This window comes from Apodemus sylvaticus, chromosome 15, assembly GCF_947179515.1.
Source record: "Apodemus sylvaticus chromosome 15, mApoSyl1.1, whole genome shotgun sequence".
In the NCBI taxonomy this organism is placed as follows: domain Eukaryota; kingdom Metazoa; phylum Chordata; class Mammalia; order Rodentia; family Muridae; genus Apodemus; species Apodemus sylvaticus.
Genome location: NC_067486.1, coordinates 87490326 through 87504976, shown reverse-complemented (window position 1 = coordinate 87504976; position 14651 = coordinate 87490326).

Here is a 14651-nt window from a genome sequence, read left to right as displayed (position 1 = left end):
CATACAGATCTTTCACATGTTTGGTAAGAGACACCCCAAGATACTTTATACTGTTTGTGGCTATTGTGAAGGGGGTCATTTCCCTAATTTCTTTCTCAGCCTGCTTATCCTTTGAGTATAGGAAGGCCACTGATTTGCTTGAGTTGACTTTATAACCTGCCACTTTGCTGAAGTTGTTTATCAGCTGTAGGAGCTCTCTAGTGGAGTTCTTTGGGTCACTTAGGTAGACTATCATGTCGTCTGCAAATAATGATAGTTTGACTTCTTCCTTTCCAATTTGTATCCCTTTGACCTCCTTATGTTGTCGAATTGCCCGAGCTAGTACCTCAAGTACAATATTGAAAAGATAAGGAGAAAGGGGGCAGCCTTGTCTGGTCCCTGATTTCAGTGGGATTGCTTCAAGTTTCTCTCCATTTAGTTTGCGATCTGTCCTCTTGATGGTGTCCTTTGCCTTACAGAAACTCTGTAACCTTATGAAGTCCCATTTGTCAATTCTTGCTCTTAGAGCATACGCTATTGGTGTTATGTTCAGAAACTTTCTCCCTGTACCGATGTCCTCAAGGGTCTTCCCCAGTTTCTTTTCTATTAGCTTCAGAGTGTCTGGCTTTATGTGGAGGTCCTTGATCCATTTGGATTTGAGCTTAGTACAAGGAGACAAGGATGGATCAATTCGCATTCTTCTGCATGCTGACCTCCAGTTGAACCAGCACCATTTGTTGAAAAGGCTATCTTTTTTCCATTGGATGTTTTCAGCCTCTTTGTCGAGGATCAAGTGGCCATAGGTGTGTGGGTTCATTTCTGGATCTTCAATCCTGTTCCATTGATCCTCCTGCCTGTCACTGTACCAATACCATGCAGTTTTTAACACTATTGCTCTGTAGTATTGCTTGAGGTCAGGGATACTGATTCCCCCAGATTTTCTTTTGTTTCTGAGAATAGTTTTAGCTATCCTGGGTTTTTTGTTGTTCCAGATGAATTTGATAATTGCTCTTTCTAACTGTGTGAAGAATTGAGTTGGGATTTTGATGGGTATTGCATTGAATCTGTTTTTTTTATATATATATTCTATATTTACATTTCAAAAGTTATCCCCTTTTCTGGTCCCCTCACCTCTGCCCAGAACACCCCTATCCCAGATTACCTCCCCATGTTTCTTGAAGGTGTTCCCTCACCCATCTCACTCCCACCTCCCACCTTTGATTCCCCTTCGCTGGGGCATCTATCGAGCCTTCATAGGACCAAGGACCCATTGATGCCTGACCAGGCAATCCTTGTGCTTAATGCTTACAGATATAATCTTCTAAACGGGAGAATTAGCCCACTTTTTAGAAAGCTTTCCAATGAAATTGACCTTCAAGCAGACATTTTATCAGCAGCATATAGTAGAATGATAATTCTTTTGATAATTTACATATATATATATATATATATATATATATATATATGATAGGTATTTCATACATATAATTCAAAACTATCTCAGAGTGCAATTTTAATCTTGGTTAATGACAAAGGATAACTCATTTTCTTTTTTTTTTTTAATTCGATATAATTTATTTACATTTCAAATGATTTCCCCTTTTCTAGCCCCCCCACTCCCCGAAAGTCCCGTAAGCCCCCTTCTCTTCCCCGTCCTCCCACCCACCCCTTCCCACTTCTCCGTTCTGGTTTTGCCGAATACTGTTTCACTGAGTCTTTCCAGAAGCAGGGGCCACTCCTCCTTTCTTCTTGTACCTCATTTGATGTGTGGATTATGTTTTGGGTATTCCAGTTTTCTAGGTTAATAACCACTTATTAGTGAGTGCATACCATGATTCACCTTTTGAGTCTGGGTTACCGCACTTAGTATAATGTTCTCTAGCTCCATCCATTTGCCTAAGAATTTCATGAATTCATTGTTTCTAATGGCTGAATAGTACTCCATTGTGTAGATATACCACATTTTTTGCATCCACTCTTCTGTTGAGGGATACCTGGGTTCTTTCCAGCATCTGGCAATTATAAATAGGGCTTCTATGAACATAGTAAAGCATGCATCCTTATTACATGTTGGGGAGTCCTCTGGGTATATGCCCAGGAGTGGTATAGCAGGATCTTCTGGAAGTGAGGTGCCCAGTTTTCGGAGGAACCGCCAGACTGCTTTCCAGAGTGGTTGTACCAATTTGCAACCCCACAAGCAGTGGAGGAGTGTTCCTGTTTCTCCACACCCTCTCCAACACCTGCTGTCTCCTGAATTTTTAATCTTAGCCATTCTGACTGGTGTAAGATGAAATCTTAGGGTTGTTTTGATTTGCATTTCCTTAATGACTAATGAAGTTGATAACTCATCTTCTTGTAGTAGTAAATTTAGCTAAATAATCACCCCACATTCTATAGCATTGAATTTGTCGTTTGAATACAATCCAAGTTATTTACTAAAAACACGTTCCAGTTCACACAGTAAACTAAACTAGCAAAATGGCAAACATTTGAAAAGGCATCAAAATTAAAAAAAAAAATGTTGAATAGACAAGAAGTATTTTCAATTCTTTAGAGCTCAAATATTCCTTTGTAAAGTTGGTAACATTGTATTTATAAAATAATAATCCCCAAAAGATTTCATATCCTCTCTCTCGGTCTGTCTCTTTCTCTGTCTCTCTCTCCTTCTCTCTCTCTCTCTCTCTCTCTCTCTCTCTCTCTCTCTCTCTCTCTCTTAACCACACACACACACACACACACACCTCACATTACTTTATCTCTGTCTTTGTGGTTACTGCATATAATTTAGAGTGTCTCTTGTAATGTCAGCTTCCTATCTAGAAAAATTGAATTATCTGGCAGATGATGGCAGATGATAGTTAAGGTTTTCTTGCACAAGGTTGCTCATTAACTGTTATCAGTCCTTCAGGTGCTCAAAATACTGATATTCATGAATTGAATAAAAAAGATCTCCTTAGCCTCTATAGGTCCACAGTCATCCAGTCAGAAAAGTGAGTGTGGTGAAATGTAGATCATAGTATTTGTACTCTGAATCTAGGTTTGGATTGTGGATAAGGTCTTGCTTCAATATCCCTCCTATTGCATTTTTCTGCTGAACTTACAGTTCTCCTCGGGCTAATCTGTTTGCTCAGATCTCTGAATAATAACGCCTGTTTCTTACTTCTAAATGCAGAATTATTCTCTATATGTCATACATATCATTAACCCTAACTTTTAACACTTCATAATTGTTTCCTTTCATGAAATTCTTCATGGAGTTTGAGTAACTGTATTACAAAGGTAGGTTTACTCCTAGGAGAGGTAGAATCCTTGATAAATTAGGACTTACGGGAAGCCATTAAGTCCTAGAAGTTTTCTCATGGAATGAAATTTAGAGTTCTTGTTTCTCTCTGCTTTCTGTGTCAGGATGTAATCTGCACGCTCTGTCAAGTTTTCCTGTCGTGATATGCTTTGCTCTTGCCAAAGAACCAAAGCAAGAAGAAGGTGATCTAATCTTTATCTAGACATTCCTGAAACACTTGCAATTTAAAACACACTTTCTACTTTATAAGTTAATTTTCTCAGATATTTTGTTACAGTTATGATGATGCTGGCTAATACATATATAGTAATGTTTCCCCTTTGAAGGCACCCTTTTTGTATTGTGATTTCTTAAAACAATAAACATAGAACATAGAGGTGCTTGATAAAGTCCATTGTTTTTACCATATTTCTAATGAAATCATAAAACAAAAATAGTAAGATAGAGGAAGTGATCAACAAGAAAAGGAATGGCACTAGAAATTATGCTACAAAAATAAAATTATATTCTAAGTAAATGTAATCTATGTGGGTAGCACTGTCATTATCAACTAATAATATAAAAATTTCAAAGAATAATAAATCTATATAGAACATTCTCCAGATAAACACTGATAACTAATAAATCTTATTTTTATGTGTTCTGATTCAGCCCACTATGCTCTTTCTTTTAAAAATAGACTAACAAATGAAAATACTAATATAAATATCCCTTAAAGTAAATTGAATCTTGTTAAATTTAGGAGATCTTATTAATATCTCAAAACAACCTTATCGACATCCTATATTTGCTTTCAAATGATCTCACAGTGCAGCAGTATTCCTGTTGCACCCAGTCATTTATCATGTAATGTTTTCCCTGAATTTTCATCCTACACAGTATCATTGTCTACTGCTTTCTGCTTCTTCCCATTTCTCTGTTGTTGGGTCTTCTGTCTCCTATATTATAAACTTCATATTATGCATATTCCTCAAAATCATGTTAAAGATTAACCCACCCAGAGATATATGACATAAAAAAATCTTATTTATTTATTTATTTAATTTACTAATACTACAAACCCAGGAAGGTACCACACATTCTCAGTAAATGCTCCAAGAAGGACCTATGCTTTCTACATCTTCTTAGCTTCTATATTTGAACTATAGTCTCACCCAATTGCACAGGCTGATCTGAATTCATTTTGTACCTCAGACTGGTCCTGATGGCACAGGCTAGCATTTAGAACACTAGCATTTAGAACACTGGCACAAAGAACACCAGTTTGAAACAACATTTGACTGCATAGTCAAATCCTAACTCAAAAGAAAAGAAAATTTATAAAAATGTTATAAAATACTCCTTTTTTATTATATATGTATATATACACATATATTTTTCTCTATTTTGGGGTGTTGCCTTTTAATTTTATTTGTAGTGAACTTTGGTGAATAAACATTGATAATTTTGATATACTCAACTGTAACTATTTATAAAATATGTTTTTGTTCTTTTAAAACCAGGACAGTTCAGTGTAAATCACTATAGTGTGACGATTTATGTGTATATTTTAAGATGTTTTAGTGCTTTACTCTCTTACTTTAAGACACTTAACCCATTTTGAATTAGTTCATAGTATCTGAGAAAATAATAATAAATTATAGGATGTGCACTCACTGATAAGTGGCTATTATCCCAGAAGCTTGGAGTACCCAAGACACAATTCACGTGTCAAACGATGCCCAAGAAGGAGGAAAAACAAAGTATGGATCCTCTGGTCCTTCTTAAAAGAGGGAACAAAATATCCACAGAAAGAGATACGGAGACAAAGTGTGGAGCAGAGACTGAGGGAAAGACCATCTAGAGACTACCCCACCTAAGGATCGATCCCCAAAACCCAATTTTATATATATATAATTTTATATGGGAACTAGATCAAGATTTTTATTGGATCCTAAAAGATTTATCTACAATAATATACTAAAAGGTCACTTTTCCACAGAATACATTAAAATGGCCAGGAAGCATGAAGCAAGGTGTGCCTTATTATTGTTTGTGAGAGAAAATTATGTCTATAATAAAAAAAAATCACTCAGTAATATGTTAGACAGGAAGCGAGACAGGCAAAACATTCATGCACTATTTCTGAAAATGAAATATAGTACAGCCAATTTCAAAAACTTCCTGGAAGTTTCTTCAATAGTTAAACATACAATTAGTAAAAGTTATTGTGATTTTTCTTCCTAGGTATTTCTCCATGTGGTATGAAAGAAAACAAATGTTCTTACTAAACTTACAGTGTTTTATGCTGTTTTATACCTAATGTGAAAAGATGGAAACCCCCCAATTATGCAATGACAAATGAATAAAATTAATGTATTTACAAAATCTGGAGGGTCCAAAATGTATTTTATGCTACTTAACCATAAAAAGAATTATATATAAATGCAGAATTCAATCAAGATAAATATAAGAATCAATGAGTGAAGTTTGGAAACCAGGTAAGATAAGGCATACCCTATGTGTCGACACTTATATGAAATCTCTAGAGCAGGAATCTGTACAGCGACCAGAAGTTGATTAATGGTTAGATAGGGAAAGAGAAAATGAGAAAGAAGAAATAAAAATTATAAATTGTGTAGAATGCTGACAGAGTAGGCTGACTACATTTCATCACAAAAACAACAAGGCCTTGCTCAGTGAAACAAACTGGCCCAGGAAAGATACATGAAGCCAATAATAATCTAGAGAAATCACCTAGAGTGTACAAAGTTAGATTTTTCAGGGAAAAATAACCTTCTGGGGATACTGCCTACCACAGCACAAATATTGGTAGACAATTATATACAAAGCAGAGAGATGGCGAACTTACCACAGTTCCTCAGTGCTTAGTCTTCAGGTGATTCAGCACCCATTTCTATAGAAAATATCAAAAGCACCTATAACAGGCATTTACTTGTCACATTATAATGACAGTCATTGTGTGGTTGTCATTATTGTGACATATGTGACATATGTTTTAATTGACTGCTTTGAACAAAATTTAAATAAACAGGGGAGAAAGGAGAAATAGATTCCCCTGAAAAAGATCATGAGTAATTATTTAAAAATATTTATAACACAGAAAATGATAGAAAGCTTAAGAGAAGCACTAAACAGAATGGAATAAGAAGAAAAATTGCAGAGAGCTTTTATTAATCATTCAAAAGATAAATCATAATCTGTTAAGTCTAAGAGAGAACTTGAGGGAAGCATATCAAAGCCTGCATTGGCACTTACAGATGATATAGCAGGTATATAAAACAGCATGATATTTGATGAGTAGATAAAGCATACTTGCCTTACACAGTAATTCAGAGAGCTCTTTAGCAACCACAATTCAACCAAAATCAAGTGGCATGGTTATTATATCAAGTGCCAAGTTCAGGAAGAAAGAAAGCAGCCTTAGATTAATGGAGATGGGAGATGTGAATAGCCCCTGATAGAAAATGGCATGGATAAATATTTACCGGTATCATATTTCTAGAAGTTTATTCTACCATGGAAGACGGCAAGACTCAACTCTGCCCAATTATTCCTACATTAATGACAGAGAAATAGCAGAATTCATCTTTTCTACATGTGAAAAATCTTCCACCCCTAGAGAGTCTATCATTTTTGCTGAGCATCATTCTCGTTTCTTCTATCGCATGTAAAGTATTATCTTCACTCACTCTTGGAACAGCCTGGTGCCTTCCCTGAAGCAGTTGATTAATTACCAAGAACCATCAAGATTTGCATGACATTCCCTAGGCATGGTTTCTCTTGCAGTCTGAAATGACAATCTGGGTGAAGGTCTGGGACACTCTATGTTCTTTGACATTGCTAGCTGCAGGGATCGTTTGCCTGGAGCCCCTTCTGGGGAAAGTGGGTTGATTTAAACAAACAAGACACTACTTCCCACCAGCCTGCCTGCTGTTGCTGTTCTTCCTGATTATCCCAAGGCAGGATCCTCCATATGTTCACCTACCTCGGCCCAGGACAGAAATGAATGAGTGAACAAGCCAAAGGAATGAACAGGGACCAAGGGAACTTAAGAAGAGATCTGGCATTGAGCCTGGTAAGGCAACAGTAAAAGGCAAATGCTAAGCCACAGAGGAATTGAATTCACATCCTTGAATGCTACTATGTTGGCAACTGAATTTCTTTTTTGTTCTGTTAAGGCAATGATACAAAGTTGATAATAGAAACAGCTTTAGCTGGATCACTGGCTATCCACAAAACTGTTGCTTATCCATGGGGTATGTTCTAGCTGGGGTGCCTTGTCTGGCCTCAATGGGAGTGGATGTGCCTAGTCCCACAGAGACTTGATGTGACAGTATGCTAGAATAACCAGGAGGGGACCCACCCACTCAGAAGAGAAGGGGAGAGGAGAATGATGGGAAGGATTGTGGGTGAGCAGGGAGCCCAGGAGCAGGGCAGTGAAGTATCTATAAAAAAGAGAAAGAAACACAGCTTCTCCATATAATAATTCTATTAATTTGTGATCTACAATCTCATGGACCTCATATGAATACTCAGAGCTAAAGACACTATTGTATGGTAACCAGCAGGTGATCCAGCAACATGTAAAACTGTTTTAGCTTTGACAGTCACCTTTGACCTCTAGGGAACAATATCACAATTGTGCTACAGTCTAAGGGTCATACTGACATTGAGACCCAACCTTGGGTTTTTCTCTGTAATCAGAGATACAGCCAAACTTTCACTCTACTTTGAAGACTCTTCAAATTTCTCCTGATTCTTCACCTAATAGCTTTAACATGTGTGGACACTTGTATCTTGTCTGCTTCCTACGGATGCAAACATTTTAGAATACTTAGCATTTGGGTATTATAAAAATATAAATACACATTCGATTGTACAATGGTAATTTTAATGATTACAAATTATACCTCATTGATATGATATCTTGAACAAGTAAAATATTACAAGTAGGCTCATACATAATGCATTTATGTATAGTCATTGGTAAGAGAGATGGTGATTGATATTCCTTTAGTTTATCAAACAACCAAACTACAGGTGCAGGTAGCACTACATTGTGCTCCACAGCACATGAAAAGGAAAGCTGTTTTTTTTTTTTTTTTTCTATAATCCCTCAGAAAGAAAATTGTTGCTAGAAATGGTAGTCTGGATCCTGTATCAAATACCACACTTGATATATTCTCCTGGGACTTAAACATGGATGCATTTTAAACTCTAGATACATTAAGGGCAAAACCATATTATGATTCATTATTTCCAGATCTCAAAGTGGTGCTAGATGAACTGTAGTTTGTTATTTGGATAAATTTCAAGGAACTAACATAGTTGAAGCAGTATTATACTTTTCTCAAACTTTCATATTATGCCCCTGATGCTATGTGAAGCAACCATAAATTAAAATTATGAAAAAAAGAAAAAATTAAGACGTAGGTAGGTAGATTGATCAAATCCAAACATTTAATTATTGCAATAATGAATTATCACTAGCCATTTAATAAATTCATTTTGTTAGAAAACCATCTTGTAAGTTTTTAATTGACTTCTTGTTCCCATCAACTAATTAACAATTCAAATACTTATTATATAGTATTTATTGGAGACTGAGTTGTATATTGAGTTAAGAGAGGAAAATTAAAACTATTTATAAATTCATATATGTTATAAATAATCCAAATGTGGTTTAGGTTTCCTATATATTTATGGCCTCTTCAGGATGTGGTCCTATACAATGTGAATTCAGAAAATACCAAATAGACTGAGAACATAAAAATTACAGTTTATATATTTTTTAAAGTATAGGAAGTTGGGAATGTGAGGACAAATCGGAGATCCAGGAAGAGCTGAAGAAGGAAAAGGCAATTGCATATGACCAAATTCAATTTTTATGCATTTGATGTAACATATATGTACATATATGTATACATGTGTATATATATATATATATGTATATATATCCATCCATATATGTATATATTAACAAGCCACAGATTTATTTGCTAAGTAGCACTGAAGAAAATGATAAAAATCTGTTAGGGTTACTGTGAGAGAAATAAGCTAAAGAACAGCCTAAAAATATTTCATTTAACATTTGCAACCACAGTATGTGGTTAAAACTGGAAGAACACTGGATTATTGTTCATTATTTTTGAAGCAAATTCTAGCATCTCATGATGCATATTGTAAAAGATCACACATACTTCTTTTGATTCTCACATTCTACATAATGGTCCAAACAACCTGTTCATTATTACTATTTATTATTATTGTTGTTGTTGTTTTTATTATTATTATTTATTACTATTATTATACTTTTTAATTCAAGCAAGCTAATAAGGTTTTCTTCACTGAATTTACTGATAAAACTCATGATAGAAGATTTCACTTGGTATTATCACCTGCATTTGCCCAATCTGGGGCTCTATACACTGGGTATTAGAAGCATTAGAATTGATTCTGCCTCAGTCTTACAGCACTAATCTATGTTTCATATTTCAATAATTCTTGAGTAATTCTGTCTTGAGGATAAACAGCAGGCCTTTTTTCATGGTAGATAAACTACTCATGTGTCCGTGTTTTACAGTCATAATCAGTTCACTGTAGAATTGGCAACTGGCATCCCATCCTTCCGTCTCTCTCATTCTTCTCTCCTGGTTTTTACTTCTGACCCTTGAACATGCTATACAACATAGAACATAGAACGAATGTCTCTTCTCTTCTTTCTTCATTGTGAGTATACTGGAACAGTCCAAAATAATCTCCGTGTAAAGCAAACACTCTTTGCTTCTACATATACCTGTATATGCATCAGCCTCCTGACTTCTGGAAAAGAAACATGGGCCTCCCACCCAGCTCTAAGTAATAGTATTTCCTGTCTGCTTCCATAAGCTTTCTTGTTCTACTATGGAAAGATCCATTTTATTATGTGTTTCCTTTCAGTCCCTATGTATGGATACATACATGCTTGTGGAATAAATGCTTAGGGCTTTGTAAACAATAAAAATCTATACATCATATAGAAGAAGGGTTAGTAAGTACTTAACCTTAAGATCCTTTATTTTAAGCAAATATTTTGCTTAATTAGGCATTGCCTTTAGCAGTTTTACTGAACATAAAACATTTATGTGTTTGAGATGGGCAGAATGGCACATGCCTTTAATCCCACCACACAGGAGGCAGAACAGAGCAGATCTCTGAGTTCAAGTCCAGTTTAATCTACAAGATAAATTCCAGCATACCCAGGAAATCTTGACCCCCACAACAAAACATCAACAAATAAACATTAAATGTTTGAATGGCTACTGCTAATAATTTTATATGAAACACTTTATTTAAATGTGGTGATACTTTTAAATTAAAATTAAACAGCCATAGCTGTACATTTAAAAGAATTATTAAATGCAAAATTACTGATTTTTTTTCCCAGAAATACTTAGCTCTAGAGAGGACAGGATATGTGGTAACCAAAAAAGAGATTGATTTGGTTCATTAAAGATTATTGAAGATATGGGACTGGAGAAATGGCTCAATGGTTAAGAGCAGTGGCTACTCTTCTAGAAAGCCTAGGTTTGATTCACAGCATGCACGTGGCAGCACACACCCACATGTACCTGAAGTGCTATGATATCTGATGCTCTATCTCTTCTGATTCCATATGTACAGGACATGGGAGATACATGGATACATGCTGGCAAACACCTATGTAATTATTATTGAACATTTTAAAACAACATGCATTGCTAATTATTAAAGGGAGTCCTCATACACTGATAATAAAAATGTACTTCATGAAATTAAAATTGATTGCTTAACCAAACCCACATAACTATTCAGTATATCCCAAGGTACTTGGACAGTAACACAAACCTCAGGAAATGTTGTGTAAATTAGCATTGCAAAACGCCAACATCATTTTACACTAGTGAATTTACAGGTCAACCTGATCACTACATCCTTTGTTCTCATATCATTTGTTCTAACCAAGTTTCAACAAATGTCTTTACACAATTCAAGCTCCTTTTCAAGTGTGATTAGGGTTGCAAAGTCAAAACCTAACCTCTAGGTTAAAGATTGCCAACTGAAGTGTTTTTTATACCTGCTGGAAGAAAGAAAATCAGTTTTCTCCAATGGAGTAACATAGGGTACATCAACCATTGTGTGTGCGTGCTTGTGTGTGTGTGTGTGTGTGTGTGTGTGTGTGTATATGGGTTGGTTTAGAGTTTGTTTGCTTCTTTCTTTTTGGGTGGAGGTTTACTGTTTTCTACATTGTATTTTTTTGTTTTGTTTTGTTTTATAAAAAATGAAAGTGGAGTGGCTAGAAATGGGCAAAGATCTGGAAGGACTTTGGAGAGAAGATAAATGTGTCCAAAATATACTTAAATTTAAAATTTATTTTAAATAGTAAACTACAATTAAAATGAAAAACCTAATATGCTAAAATAAGTCAACATCCTTAAGAAATGTGCTTGTCAAACTATCAGTGCTGTTTTTTGTATACATGATGAGTGCTCAGAGTGGAACTTTCGCAGTCCATTTTGAAATGAATTTATTCTTTTGGCATTACTGGTACTATGGAAAATATCCAAAAGCCATTTGGTTTCAATTTGCATATATTAATAGGGTAAAGCGTTGTCTCTTTAAGTGACTTCTTCTCATATAGATGGTTATTAGTTCAGAGAAAGGACAATAATACAATTATGAAATATTTGTCTTATATGTCAGAGTTGTTAATACAATCAATAAGAATTTTGAAAGGTGTTAATGTGTAATAAAATAAGTCATTTTTCTATAAGCAGCTTCCATCTGACTTTTACTGAATCTTTTATACATAAGCCCACACACATTCATTTATTTTGTTTACATTGTTTAACTGAACCAGATTCTGCCAAGCACAGGTTAACATTTTCCTTTATTTCTAGGTTCTTGTAATTCTAACCATAAAACAGCCAAACCTGTTCTTGCTAAAATTGTGCAATTTTCTAACAATATGCTATTTAGTTTTCCCACTAAAAATAAAAGTAATAGACACATTTGATAACATAGCATGACTACACAGAATGAATGACATTTGGAAAGTAATTAGCATTATTTTCACAGTTTAGAATTGTTTCCTACATCATGAGGAGCAAGCTTTTTGATCTGTCCCTATGTTATGTGTCATTCCTATTTTATAACAGATGTTTCATCATCTTGAAACTATTTTCAAATATCTGACTTTTACAGTTCAAATTATACATTTCAAATAGAGCTTGTAAATCAGTCACTGTGTATTTTTCTTGAAGACTTAGTCATGTTTTTTATGTCTAGAAATCGGATAATGTAGTCATCATGCTCAGTGGTTATTTTAAAACAAATAGCATTACCATTATAGCAAAAAATAACCCTGGTAATTTCTCAATTTCATATCTAATTTCATATGTTACTGTCTGGTTCCTTTTGAATAATTTACAAAGATTCTATTATCTGCTAATAATGGAACCTGTAATTTTCCACATTTGATAGATATCATTCAATTTCAACTATTTTGGAGCAAAGATCTTTCTATTGCCTTCTGTTCTTTAAATAATTTATGTTATAATTGATTTTTGGTCATGTTTGAAAGGAAAAAATGAACATTTTTCCATATACTGCTATATAATCTATAAACAATTTGAACAAAATTCACTCATGGGAATTCTCTCTCTTTTTGTGTTTGTAAATGAGAGTGTGTGTGTGTGTGCATATGCAATTTGTCTACAAATTTCAAACTAATCAGAGGTGGTCAGGACACTGTGATCTTTCTACAACAAAACAAATTAGCTCCCTATTCTAATATGTATTGTATACTCATACGGCATAAAATATCTAGTTACAAATAGTAAAATTTTATCCGAAAAATAGATACCTTAAAAAACGCAAGCCCTATATTAAGTGAAAATGATAGAGAATGTGTCTCAGTACCATGCAATTAAGAATAACTCATAAACACACTGGCTGAGAGAAAAAAGTATTCATAGATTATGAAACTAACAAGTGTCTTATCAGAACCCACTTTAGACTGCACAGTGAAAATATAATGACAGAAAATTGACTTGAAATATGAGCCAAGGTCAGAAAACAAAAGATCTTGTAGGTGTTCAATAAAGTCTTCTTTTTTTCTTTTTTTTTATTTGATATATTTTTTATTTACATTTCAAATGACTTCCCCTTTTCTAGACCCCCACTCCCTGAAAGTCCCATCAGCCCCCTTCCCTCCCCCTGTTTTCCCACCCAACCCTTCCCCCACTTCCCTGTTCTGGTTTTGCCCTATACTGCTTCACTGAGTCCAGAACAAGGGGCCACTCCTCCATTCTTCTTATACCTCCTTTGGTGTGTGGATTATGTTTTTGGTATTCCAGTTTTCTAGGTTAATATCCACTTATTAGTGAGTGCATACCATGATTCATCTTTTGAGTCTGGGTTACCTCACTTAGTATGATGTCCTCCAGCTCCATCCATTTGCCTAAGAATTTCACGGATTCATTGTTTCTAATGGCTGAATAGTACTCCATTGTGTCTATATACCACATTTTTTTGCATCCACTCTTCTGTTCAGGGATACCTGGGTTCTTTCCAGCTTCTGGCAATTATAAATAGGGCTGCTATGAACATAATGGAACATGTATCCTTATTACATGCTGGGGAATCTTCTGGGTATATGCCCAGGAGTGGTATAGCAGGATCTTCTGGAAGTGAGGTGCCCAGTTTTCAGAGGAACCGCCAGACTGATTTCCAGAGTGGTTGTACCAATTTGCAACCCCACCAGCAGTGGAGGAGTGTTCCTCTTTCTCCACATCCTCGCCAACATCTGCTGTCTCCTGAATTTTTAATCTTAGCCATTCTGACTGGTGTAAGGTAAAAATCTCAGGGTTGTTTTGATTTGCATTTCCCTAATGACTAATGAAGTTGAGCATTTTCTAATATGCTTCTCTGCCATCTTAAGTTCTTCAGGTGAAAATTCTTTGTTTAACTCTGTACTCCATTTTTTAATAGGGTTATTTAGTTTTCTGGAGTCTAACTTCTTGAATTCTTTATATATATTGGATATTAGCCCTCTATCTGATGTAGGGTTGGTGAAGATCTTTTCCCAATTTGTTGGTTGCTGATTTGCCCTTTTGATGGTGTCCTTTGCCTTACAGAAACTTTGTAATTTTATGAGGTCCCATTTGTCAATTCTTGATCTTAGAGCAGAAGCTATTGGTGTTCTGTTCAGGAACTTTCCCCCTGTACCGATGTCCTCAAGGGTCTTCCCCAGTTTCTTTTCTATTAGCTTCAGAGTGTCTGGCTTTATGTGGAGGTCCTTGATCCATTTGGAGTTGAGCTTAGTACAAGGAGACAAGAATGGATCAAT